The sequence below is a fragment of the Lissotriton vulgaris genome, chromosome 4_1, assembly GCF_964263255.1.
Source record: "Lissotriton vulgaris chromosome 4_1, aLisVul1.2, whole genome shotgun sequence".
Classification (NCBI taxonomy): Eukaryota; Metazoa; Chordata; class Amphibia; order Caudata; family Salamandridae; genus Lissotriton; species Lissotriton vulgaris.
Genome location: NC_141691.1, coordinates 125,178,005 through 125,191,116, shown reverse-complemented (window position 1 = coordinate 125,191,116; position 13,112 = coordinate 125,178,005). Strand labels below are relative to the sequence as shown.

The following is a 13,112-nucleotide window of genomic DNA, read 5'->3' as shown; positions in this document are numbered from 1 at the left end:
TGCTTTAGCTACTGGATCCAAAGTCGACGAAAAATATGCACATGGACGCTGCTTGTCTCCAAACAATTGTGTCAACACTGATAATGCACAACCTTTTCGCTCATGGACATACAATGTAAAGGGCTTACTGTAGTCGGGGGTACCCAACACAGGAGCCGAACATAATGCTGTGCGCAATTCAGAAAAACTTTTGTGACACTCTTCAGACCAAGGCACAGGGTTGGGTGTATCTTTACATGTTAATGCCACCAATGGTTTGGCCAGTAAAGAAAAATTTGGAATCCACTGTCTACAGTACGATGTAATACCCAAGAAAGCACGCACTTCTCTCTGTGTTTTTGGCACACTTAATTTTGCTAGTGCCTGGATTCTTTCTGGGGTCAGTTTCCTTCCCTCCTTCGATAAGAGATGACCTAAGTAGGTCACTTCTTGTCGACAATATTGTAGTTTAGACAGGGACGCTTTGTGATGCAGATCACACAAATGGCGCAACAATGACAACGTGGCTTCTTTACATATTTCCTCAGAATCTGCAGCAATAAGCAAGTCATCAACATACTGAATGAGTGTAGCGCCTTCAGGTAAAACAATTGTATCAAGCTGTGTTTTTAGAGCTTGACTATATATTGATGGACTTTCACAGTAGCCCTGGGGAGCGCGTTTAAAGCGGAAGCTTCGTCCTCCTAAACTGAAGCCAAAAATATCCCTACTTTCTTCAGCAATTGGGGTGCTGAAGAAAGCATTCTTCAAGTCAATTACCGAAAACCAGGTTGCAGAGGCTGGGATCATAGTCAACAGAGCAGTAATGTCAGGAACAACTGGAAATTGTGGCACTACTATTTTATTCACCTCTCTAAGGTCAATCACAAATCTGTACAAAGGTGGCTGAGAGGGGTCAGTTCTTTTCAAAACAGGCAGGACAGGACTATTGCAAACATTGCCTCGTGTCTCTTCAATCACATCTTTTTCAATCAGATCATAAATGATCGCTAACAACGCTTTTTCTCCTTCACTAGAAATTTTGTATTGGGGAATTCGTGGCATCCTAACATTAGCTTTTAATGTCACAACATATGGTGGTATTTCCAAGAGACCCACATCGTTAGGACCAGTAGCCCAAAGTATATCAGGGAGAGACAGCAATTCTTTCGGAATTTATCCCTCGACAAATACATTGGAGAAACCACTTTCTTACCTAGTGTAAGTTGTACTCCCGAAGGGGAACAATACAAAGTTGCATACAATCTTTTTAACAGGTCCAATCCCAACAAGTTTTCACCACAACCTGTTGTCAGAATAAGGGGTGCTTCGAATTCACAAGGACCAACAGACAGGGACATAGGACATGAAATCGGGTTCCTAACCGGGGCGCCAGAAAAACCTACAGAAACATTCATTTCGCCAGACAAAGTTGCGCCAGGGAGTTTTGAGTGCATCATAGAACTCTTTGTAGCACCAGTATCCAACAGAAAAGGCTCTGACACACCTGATGTAAGCACCTCAACGTATGGTCCACTCTGATCTACTGGAACTGAAACAACTCCCTCTCTTTGTCTATGGCTGTCCTAGCAATCATTACCTTCCGTATACTCATCTTCTGTATAGTAATCATCAGCGTAGTACTGAGCTGTCCTACCAGATGCGTTATTCTGCTGATCAAACCTATTCATGGAATTTTGAGGTGGAAAGGAGTGTGTATTCTGAGGGACGTTTCCACGCCCTCTACCTCTAGGTATTTGCTGAACACCTCTACCTCTTGTGTTTGACACACCATGTGCGCGCTGTAACAAGATAGGGAAACTATATTTAAAATGACCTTCTTCCTTGCAATACGAACACTGATTGGGACCTACAGGAACGCGTGGCTGAGTATATTCTACTCTTGGCTTTTGAAACTGTGGAGGTTGCTGATAATTATTCTGATAGTTATTCTGACCGCCATTATTCTGGCCACTACCACCACGTGGCGGGTATGCCTGCTGTAACAGGACCTTCGTTTTTAATTCTTTAGTTTTCTTTTCTGCTATTTCTTTCTCATCTTTGTCTCTATTTTCATAATATTGTGCAGTAGCCAATATCTGTGCTGAAGAAGAAACTGCCCACGAACTCTCTGAATCCTTCAACTTTTTACACAACTCTGGAAGTAGATTGTGTACAAATTTATCGACGAACAGTCGCTGACCACCTTCTGTACTCATATCTTGACCACTGTGGTCGACAAACGTTTCTTCAAACCTGGTAAAGAAATCAGACACCGTTTTATCTTTCTTTTGCTTACATGCAGACAACTTATCCCAATTTACACGTAATTCGGGCATCAAAGTCTTCATATATGTAATCATTCTACCAGGGAGTTCTGCTACTAAAGGCTCAGGTTTAGCACCACCAACTTGTCTAGTATCAGCAGCAGTAATATTTGCCCATGTGTCGCCTAGCTCTTGATCATGATCCGTATGACGAATCTTTCCCCATAAAGGCCGTGGAACAACATTCCAAATAACATATCGATATCAGCTAAATTCATGATACAGGAGCCTGCAGTCTGTGATAATTCTTTGTAATATCCTGCAGGATTTTTGCGGGGATCGGGCAATGTCTGCTTAAGGGCTAATACTTCAGCTCGTTTCCATGGGACATGTACCCACACACGCTGAAAATGTGGCAAAACGGCGGGAACGGCATTTGCGTCCCCTTCCCTCCAAACTGGGGGAACCTCTCTCATGGGATATTGTCTTCCTTTCTTCTTGGTAGAAGAATCATGATCAAACAACGATTTGGAAACACCTTCAGCCCTAAGGGCTTTCCTAACATCTGAACCCACAATTGTACCTTTTGAAAATTCAAACCGTACATGGCTCAACTCGGGCGGACTAGAGTCCAAATCATTCTCTTCTAAGTCTTCGCATAGAAAAACACACATTTTCTCAAAAACGTACCTCTGCTTTGAGGCTTCCCACTGGTGGAAAACATCCATAACAGATTCTAGATCATATATTGTGGGGTTAGTCACCCATCTATGTGCCAAAAGATCCAATACTTCTTTCTCCCTAGAATCAGGCCGGTGGCTATGCAACTGTGTGTGCCCAGAGGCAGGAGCCGGACTTGCCGCTCCAAACAACGGATATAGAATACTAGAAACAGTGCTTGCCACTCTCTGGCGGACAGACGGAGAAGTTGATGAAAAGACAAGTGGGAAGGCAGGGTGAGGTGAGGCAGATGCAGAAGCAGTGTCAGGAGGAGTACCAGGAGTGGTAGTCGATACAGTAGGTAAAGTTGCAGGAAGTATAGGGAGAGCAGGTGTAAAGGCCGGTGACCCTTGGGAAGGCTGCACCGGAGGAATAGGAGCCAGCTGAAGAGTAGCTGGTGGGTGCTGAGGAGGACCAGGGGGTATAACAACCATGGGTTGCACAACTAAAGGTGGTGGAGGTGCCGTAGCATTTTGCACATAGGGCGGTGGTGAACTTAACAAATGCGACATTAGGGGATCTTTTTCAAGCTCTTTTGCTGCTTCTTGCTGAAGAGGTGGCAAAACTGGGTAGCATTTATCTATTACCATTTTACGTTGCCTGTGCAACTGCTCACTCATCTGTTCTTCTTTATTGTCTTTATACTGCATAGCAGCTTGCATTACAGAGATACCCCTTTCTCTCTTATCTTTCTTCGCTAGTTTAATTTCCTTCTGTTTGGCCTCCTTACGCCACAGGCGGAAAGAGTCAAACATTGCCGGCCGGGCTTTCTTCTTAAAGAGTTTAACTTCGAGATTATCTAGGATTTCCGTATCAAAACTACCATATTGGGGCCATTTTAAAACACCGTCCTTTCTGGTGTATTTGATCCACACTTCATTGTATGTGATGGGGCTTACCCCATGTTTTACATATAATTCATAGGTTGGAGTTCCAATCGGAGGAACCGGACACGAGTCCTCCAGTCGGGAGTCCCTATTATTACAACCAAGACAAAACAAGTTTCCAAGTCTGCTAAGACCAGGCATCTTCGCTCTCTAGTCTAGCTTCAAACTTCAAAGGATTATCGATTACGATATTTCTCGTGAATACACGAGTCCTTCGGCTTTGGCGCTTGCAAGTTCCAAATCGAAGCGGTCCCAACAAGGGGACACCAACCAAACTAAGGATTGGGAGACGCTCCACTTATACTTAACTGAGGTATCGATGACGTCACCAGAAGACTCATCTAACGTTTCGCTCTACCAAACATCAATGAGTCCAAATCAGGGCGATAGTCAGGGCAGCAGTCCTTCGTAGCCGTAGGGACGCGGGGAACCTCGCAGCAAAGACCTTCTGAACCACGTCGACATACAGGGGTCGCTGAAGTGGCTGGCCTTCCTCCGGAATTTTCACACGAAGCTCCTCACGAACATCTGGCTTGGACCGGTACGGCTGATACCGCCCTACGTTGGGCGCCAATTGAGGTACTGGGTTTTTCTGAACCGGTACTGATCCGATAACCCAGCGGTGTCAGGGCAACACCCAAAGACCTCGAGTCCTTTCCTGATTCAGACCACAGAAACACGAGTCTTCTAGGTGAAGTCAAAGATCGAATTTTATTGGCTGCAACCAAGTAACAGGCGTCCTAGAAGTACAACAACACGGTGTGTATATTCTCAGGAGACTGCTCCTTTTTACAGAGCCGGCCACCTCTTTTTATACACGATATTACACTTCAGGCAAAAATTCTTGGTTTTACAATTCAACCATAAACATATTTTCACAATAAAGAAAAAGCAAAGTCATGATGGCAAGCCCATATTTTCGTTTGTCCAGTTTGTGATAGATTACCTGGCCAGGCCCAGAACTTCCATCAGATATCGATGAAACCCCAATAAAATCGGGCAACTCCTCCTTGTAAAACTAGCCATAAAGAAGAAACAGGGACAGGTGTGTGTATGATAAAGCGTGGTTTGTATGCGGTAAATGGTTTAGGACATGTTGTGCCTTGATGCTAATCTTGCTCGGCCACTGGGTTGGGGACTGCCCAAACAGGTTTGGCTGGAGGCAGTGAAGGCAGCTCGCCCAGGTCACAGGGGAGTCAGGAAAGGTGGACGTGTCCCTTCAGCTCGAATTCGGCCTGGGTCAATTGACTATGTAAGGGCAACCACAAGATGGATGCCGCTCACAAAATGGAACCCGTGGGTTCAACACAGGAAGTGCGATTTAGGGGTGTTCCCGTCACTCAATCGTGACGCAAATGCACAGTAATAATGTCCTAATTATTACCGGTCTGCCAATACCAAATTCGTCATGGTATGATGATATATTCTGACACAAATGTTGGGCTTCGGTATCATAATATAGCAGGGTCCAAAATTTACGGAACCACAACTTGTGCATGCTGAGGCTAGACAACGCAGAGGCTACGTCCTTAGATGCTCTGCAAATGGTAATCCGGTCTTAGTTTCGAACTCACTTCACGCTGCAGTCAGGATTCAGCAGACGAAGTAGCGCTTGAGAGGGCACTGCTCACCAAGTGAAACATATAGATGGTGTAGGTCCCTCACAGGAGGTGTTTGATGTCCCTGACACCTACACAAAGAACATCGGCAAGCCCTTGGAGAGCACACTTCAGTGCGCCACATAGCAGCAGGTAGTTAGCCCAGGCAAGCCACTATTCAGGCAGGGTGCACGGTCCAATCCAATGACAGTCTCCCCCTTGTGCACAAAAGATTCCTCTAGCAGTGTGCACCATGTAGATCTTGATGTCTGGTCCAATGTCCCCACAAGAAAATATCTGCCCTGCTGAAGTATGGCACCAGTAGTTATACTGTAGTGTGCCTTTGAAGCCGGGGTGATTTAGAGGGTCCCTCTTTGAACCTCAGATGTCTCTCCTAAATTTCAGTCCTGTCTGCCATGAGGCCTTGAAATGCAGATCTTAATATTTAGTGGGGCCATGATTTGGCTTCCAAGAGGCCAGGTGTCAAACTTTCTTTTCCCAATCTATCCAGCCAGACCCTCAAATGGCAGAGGTCTGTCATTCCAGTTGCATGCCCAATGTTTATAGCTGTCTTTGGGGAAGCACAGATCTACTCTCCCAGCCTCCAAAGTGGACTGGAGCCAAACTAAATGGCACACTAAAGAATTTAGCGCAGAGAACTACCCACTTCCTAGAAGTGGAATTTCTAAGCTATCAATTACATATCTACCTTTACCACAAGGGAAGGTTTATCACTGTGTATCCAATGATAGCATACACCATGAGGCTGATCCACTGTAAGCCACCACTGCAGCTAAAAGTAATCTCAGCCACTTCCTCATGTTAACCTATAGGGAGAGCCCACCTCATAGAGAGAGAAAACACACATGGGTGTTAATCACTAGCTGGGCACGGAACATACATGTGTACCTACCTTGCCTTTCACTTATCACTTGCTTCACCCCCCTCCAATCTAGTGGGCACACTACTAATTTTATTTGTAATATTTTAACCAATCTGCTCCCCCAAGGGGGCAGACACGGCCAAGCATATTGCTCCACAAAGGGGAGCGACCCTTGTACAAGGGGCTCTCCCCGACACAAAGGGCATTTAAAAAAAGAAAATCCCTGGTGACTAGTGGGCATTCCTGCTGCACGATTGCACCCATGCGCGATCGTGCACAAGGAATGCTAAAAAGAGACATTAGAGGAAAGGAAAACCCTTTCCTTTCCTCCGATGCCTCTTTTTAAAACCCCCACCCTCCCTGAGGAGAAACGTACCTTCTCTTCCTTGGATGCGCTGGAAGCACATGGCTTGCAGCGCGTCCAGTTTCACCTTATGACGTCGGCTCGTGCTGACGTCATTAGATGACTTGTAGCGGGCAGACAGGGAAATTGGGGGGCAGCAGAAGGGCTTCCGCTGCCACCCGGAGGGGATGGCATGAAGGGCGGCCCACAGGGAGAGCGCCCGCGCTTCCCCATTGGGTGGGTGCCAGGTCAGCCGAGAGCCATCCGACGCACACGCACACCGTGATGTCGGACGGCGCCCGCCGTCAGACGCAACGCACGCAAAGGGTTAACCCACTCTGAACTCTGCTGCCAGACTCATCATGGAATAAAGAAGACGTGATCACATCACACCAGACCTAATTCAACCCAACTGGCTATCACTCAAAGGAGGGATTAGGTTCAAGATAGCCTGATTGACGCATAAAGCTCTTCACTATAACACCCCCGTTTACCTGGCAAACAAATTTGAACTATCTGGTGTGAAGCTGGCCTTTAGAAGCTATAACACTCTCCTGCTGAAACCTCACAAATTCAAAAAGAATAAAAACTTGCAAACGCACTTTCTACAAACTTGCTCCTAGAATATAGAATGCTCTTCCTCCCAAAATCAGATCTAACCCTCCGACCTCCTCATTCAAAAACCAAGTAGACCTGAAGCTACCCGATCTAACTCGTATTTCTTGTTGACAACATTGGTCACCTATTCAACAATGCATTTTTTTTTACTCTATATGTACCATAATGTTGGTTGCTCTTTTTTCATATTTTTGCATGTTGTTTTCCTATATGTTTAGCTTTTACGCCTTTACCTGCTCATCGTATCTGCCTCTTTGTACAGTGCTCTGATACCCTTACGGGTCATGTTCGCACTATATAAACCTTTTCAAATAAATAAAATCCTGTATATTTTTATAATATATCCTCTCCACAATTGGGCACATGAAAACGTCCTGGACTGGGTAGTTACCCCCAAACCAGATGTGGGCCTCTGAAATACATGAACCTCTAAGAGCCATGTTTGTTTTCTGTGTATTGTGATTCTGTAAGGGAGAGTGCATACGTGTAGCCCTGTAAACTCTCTCTCTCCTTCCCTCAGCCCTTTATTGTGAAAGGCATTGTGTGTTGTGGTGAGAAAACTGCCCACACTGTGGCGGGCAAGGAATCATGTTTGGCTACAAAACATGTGGTATACCTTGGTATAATGCGCCGCGCATGCGCGGAATCGCGGCAGCGCGGGCGAGGCGGCGCGCCGTGACGGAACCACTCCGTCACCAGTACAGCGCGTCCGTGGCTGGTGATGGAGTGGTTCCGTCACCAGCACACAAGGGGTTAAAAGAACCATTTCTTAAGTAAACACACATACTGGTTGGATTTGGCACAAGGGTGAGTGAAGGTTCAGAGCATAACATTTGATTTACACGTTTTTCACAAAAAGGAAAAGCACTGCTAATAATTAAACGGTTAAAAACCTGAACCAATGACTCACAGCTCGTGAGCTGTAAAGCCACGGCAAGGCACCAACCTCTTTAAAGTCCATTCACACACCTTTCACACATGACTCACAAGACCTTTCACACCGCAAGCCGTTGACCCAGCACATTACAACATTCACATCAACAGACAGCATCATTCAAGGGCCCATCACTTTCATACACCCACATGTCTGACACAGCAAAAGTTGCATTTGGCTAGCAGAGTGTGTAATGACCAGCAGCAAGTCACTACTCACACACCGTCAGCCAAATGCCAGTCCACCCACTCCACCACCCAAGCACCAGCTCCCCCACACTGCCAGCCAAGCTCCAGCCCACGCACACCGCCAGCCAAATGCCAGCCCACCCACACCACCAGCCAAACGCCAGCCCACGCACACCATCAGCCAAGCATTAATCCATGCACACTGCCAGCCAAGCATCAGTCCACGCACTTCGCCAGCCAAGTGCCAGAGCACACACACCACCAGCCAAGTGTCAGCCGACACACACAGCTAGCCAAGCACCAGTCCACACACACACACCACCAGCTAAGCGCTAGTCCATGGACACCGCCAGCCAAATGCCAATGCACGCACACTGCCAGCCAAGCAGTAGTCATCACACACCGTCATCAAATTCTTTTTTAACAACAAAGAAAACTCAAACCCATTGGAACTATATACAAAACTATAACTACAACCACAACAGCAGTAACTAAAGACATAATTCTAATGCCAACCGTGAAACTGAACAACTATATAACCATACAGACCAGGCAGTACATATTAGACTCACGTTTGCTCACAAAATCTCTTTTGAGTGTTATAAAATCTGAACATGTCGGTATACACAGCCCAGGATTAGAGGGACAATCAGCACAGTGCATACGACTCTCCTTCCTCATACCTCTGTGCATATAGACTCTACATCTCTTACAGGGATTGTTTTTTTTTTTGGCATGAGAGGAATTAAATCGGGAAAGTGGTGATCTTTCAATTTAGCCACATACTCCACCACTTCAACTCTAGGAAAACGTGCCTGTTCCACTACAACAAGGCTGCTTATCACAGACTTCTGAAACTGAACAAAAGTCATCTTTGATGCAGGAGGACACTCCTTGAACACAACAAAATAATTAAAAGTTGCTAAACTGAAGAGATGGATTGCCAACTTCATATACTAAATGTAAGCCTTATGAACAGCAGTGTCAGGTTCCAACCTCTGATCTACTCTATCAACACCACCCATGTGCTTATTGTATTCTACAATGCACACAGGTTTGCACACTTCAGCAACCTGACCCCAAACAGTCACAGGTGAAGTCCTATCATCATGGATGGTAGTCAGCATGTACACATCCCTCCTGTCCACAAATTTCACAATAACCAGTTCCTCACTACGCATGGCACTGCACTGCCCCCTCTGAAGCTTTTTGCAAACAAGCACTTTTGGGTAACCTTTACGGTTAGAGCAGATTGTGCCACAAGCAAGAGTGTCCACTTTGTACAATTCCTTAAACAATTGTACCGCAGTATAGAATTGATACAAATGGTGATCTTTGTTAAACAGTTCTCTAGCAAGTTCCCAGCGAAATTTTCTCTGAAACTCCTAAAGTGGACATACAACCAGGGGGGTTAATAGTGGAACAGTGCACACAGAGGAATTATAGACATATCCTGTCCTACTCTCAGACATCAAATACATCTTAATTCTATAACTTGCCCTCTTGCTAGGAATGTATTGCCTTGAACAGGACCAAAGACTCATCAGCAGCTATTTCTTTCCCTGGAGTATAGGTCTCTGAAAGTGTTGCTCTCTCCTGAAGAAGGACCATGATCCCGAAACACGTGTCTAGAGATACACAGCACCGGCTGCACCAACAAGGGTAAAAAACTAAAGCCTGACACCGAAGAAAGTTATCATGCACTGCATTTAAAATTATGCATCGGGGCAAACTGAGTGCTGGGGTGTGAGGCAGTGTGCGCCCGCCCCCCTCCTATTTGAAAAGGCTCCCTTGAAATAATGAGCAAATGAGCTCTGGTTGATGCACCTGCGCCCAGCGAGGGGTACTGGGACCTGAGAAGACTTTGGACAGCACCTCCAGTACCCTCAAAATAAGTGTTGCTCTCTACTGAAGAAGGACAATTATCCTGAAACACATGTCTAGAAAAAACTAAAGCCTGACACCCAAGAAAGTGTTATCATGCACAGCATTTATTATGATGCATCGGGGCAAACTGAGTGCTGGAGTGTGAGGCAGTGTGCCCCCCCCCCCCCTCCACTGAAAATCGATCTACAAAGTGTTCAATAACAGGCTGAATATTAAAAAGACGGTCACAGTTAGAGTGATCTTGTGGCAAGGCCAAAGCATTATTAACAAAATGCAGCATCCGTAGCAAAAGAAAATACTGATCGCAACTCATAATTGCAGGAAATGTGGCCGTTGCCATCAACGGACTGGTAGACCAATAGGAAGCCAGGGATGGCTTCCATATCAAGCCCATCACAAAGTCAAACCCCAAAACTTCTTCATCTCATCCAGATTTGTGAGAGTCCACCAGGTAGCTCTAGAGCGGGGCCTAAGTCTGGCACTGTTATCCCTCAAAAACTGCTCAGCATACAACTTAGTCTGCTCAAAAATCTCAACCAAAAATAAATCATCCATAAACAACTGAAAAAACTGTATAGGAAAAAATAAATTCACAATCCAATCTTCATCCTGCATCACTACTAAAGGCATGGAACACCGGCTGCACCATGTTTGGATCAACCCAGAGTCCAGCACTTCCAATAGGAAGCAGTGCAGCCCAAGCTGCAATCCAAATACCTCTTCCAGCACCATCGACACATCAGTGTCCTCCTCTAAAGCAGGCACTTAATTCGCACTGACAGTAGCTTCATCCGCACTGAGAGAAGCTTAATAATCAGATGATTCCTCGTGGACAGAAAACTCACTGCCAGAATCTTGAACTCCCACCTCTCCCTCAGACGCACTGTCAGTCTCATAATCATGGTCAGAGGAAGATTAGAAAAACATACCAACCACCTGCTGAGCAGTAATTCTGTGGCTAGCCATAATCCTTTCTAATAAAGGTAACTTGTCAAACAAGTCAACAACAAACATTTTGTTAAATAAGTAATAAACAAACCGTGGATTTATCACAAAGACCTATATACTCCAATAATATACCACCAACTTGCCAGAAGCAACTAGACTCAACCCCACCTACTTTGCATAGACGCAGTAAGGACCAACGATATCCCACTAAAAAAGATAAAGAAAAGGACACATAAGACAACGCAAAACAAATCGCAAAAAATTTCATGCTCAAAACATTAACTAAATATGCTGCTATTATGACACCACTTACAAATAATAAATTCATGCATGACAATAATACTCATTTGGAGTAAACACGACAAAAAAAATGTTTTAACAAATAAATGCAACTTCGCAAAACTGCAGATCAACCACTGCCGAAACCGAAAACAAGAATCAAAAGCTTTGAACTAGGATAAAAAGGAGAAGAAAAAAATTACAATCACATATGCACATAATGCACTCGTCCACACGCAAACCCACAGACAAGCTGGGGGTAGGTGGGCCTAAAAGCATAATGCCGATCTGCCCCCAAGGGGGGCAGAAACAGCCAACAAATTCACCCCCATAAAAGGGGGCAGAAACGGCCAAACATATTGCTCCCCAAAGGGGAGCGACCCTTGTCCAAGGGGCTGCTCCCCTTCACAAAGGGCATTTAAAAAAAGAAAATCCCTGGTGACTAGTGGGCATTCCTGCTGCACAATTGCACCCATGCGCGATCGTGCACAAGGAATGCTAAAAAGAGACATTAGAGGAAAGGAAAACCCTTTCCTTTCCTCTGATGCCTCTTTTTAAAAACCCCACCCTCCCTGAGGGGAAACTTACCTTCTCTTCCTTAGATGCGCTGGAAGCAAATGGCTTGCAGCCATTATGACGTTTCACCTTATGACGTTGGCGCGTGCTGACATCATTAGATGACTTGTGGCGGGAAGACAGTGGGGTAGGGGGGCAGCGGGAGGGCTTCCGCTGCCACCCGAAGGGGGCGGCATGAAGGGCGGCCCACAGGGAGAGCGCCCGCGCTTCCCCATTGGGTGGGTGCCAGGTCAGCCGGGAGCCATCCAACGCACACGCCCACCGTGATGTCGGAAGGCTCCCACGTCCGACGCACGCAAAGGGTTAAGCCAGTCTGAACTCTGCTGCTAGACTCATCACGGAATCAAGAAAACGTGATCACATCACACCAGACCTAATTCAACCCAACTGGCTATTACTCAAAGGAGAGATTCGGTTCAAGATAGCCTGATTGACGCACAAAGCTCTTCACTATAACACCCCTGTTTACCTGGCAAACAAATGTGAACTATCTGGTGTGAAGGTGGCCTTAAGAAGCTATAACACTCTCCTGCTGACACCTCACAAATTCAAAAAGAAAAAAACTTGCAACCGCACTTTCTACAGACTTGCTTCGAGAATATAGAATGCTCTTCCTCCCAAAATCAGATCAAACCCTCCGACCTCCTCATTCAAAAAAGAAGTAGACCTGAAGCTACCCGATCTAACTCGTATTTATTGTTGACAACATTGGTCACCTATTCAACAATGCAATTTTTGTTACTTTATATGTACCACAATGCTGGTTGCTCTTTTTTCATATTTTTGCATGTTGCTTTCCTATATGTTTAGCTTTTAAGCCTTTACCTGCTCATCGTATCTGCTTCTTTGTTCAGTGCTCGGATATCCTTACGGGTCATGTTTGCATTATATAAACCTTCTCAAATAAATAAAATCCTGTATATTTTTATAATATATCCTCTCCACAAGAATTGGGCACATGAAAACTTCCTGGACTGGGTAGTTACCCCCAAATCAGATGTGGGA

The 13,112-nt window shown here is 45.5% G+C and overlaps 1 pseudogene; it reads right to left on the bottom strand.

Annotated features, from left to right (window-relative positions):
* Positions 1-1,565: 1,565 nt before the first annotated feature.
* On the bottom strand, positions 1,566-3,994 carry LOC147718456 (uncharacterized; annotated as a pseudogene).
* Between the last annotated feature and the right edge of the window lie 9,118 nt (positions 3,995-13,112).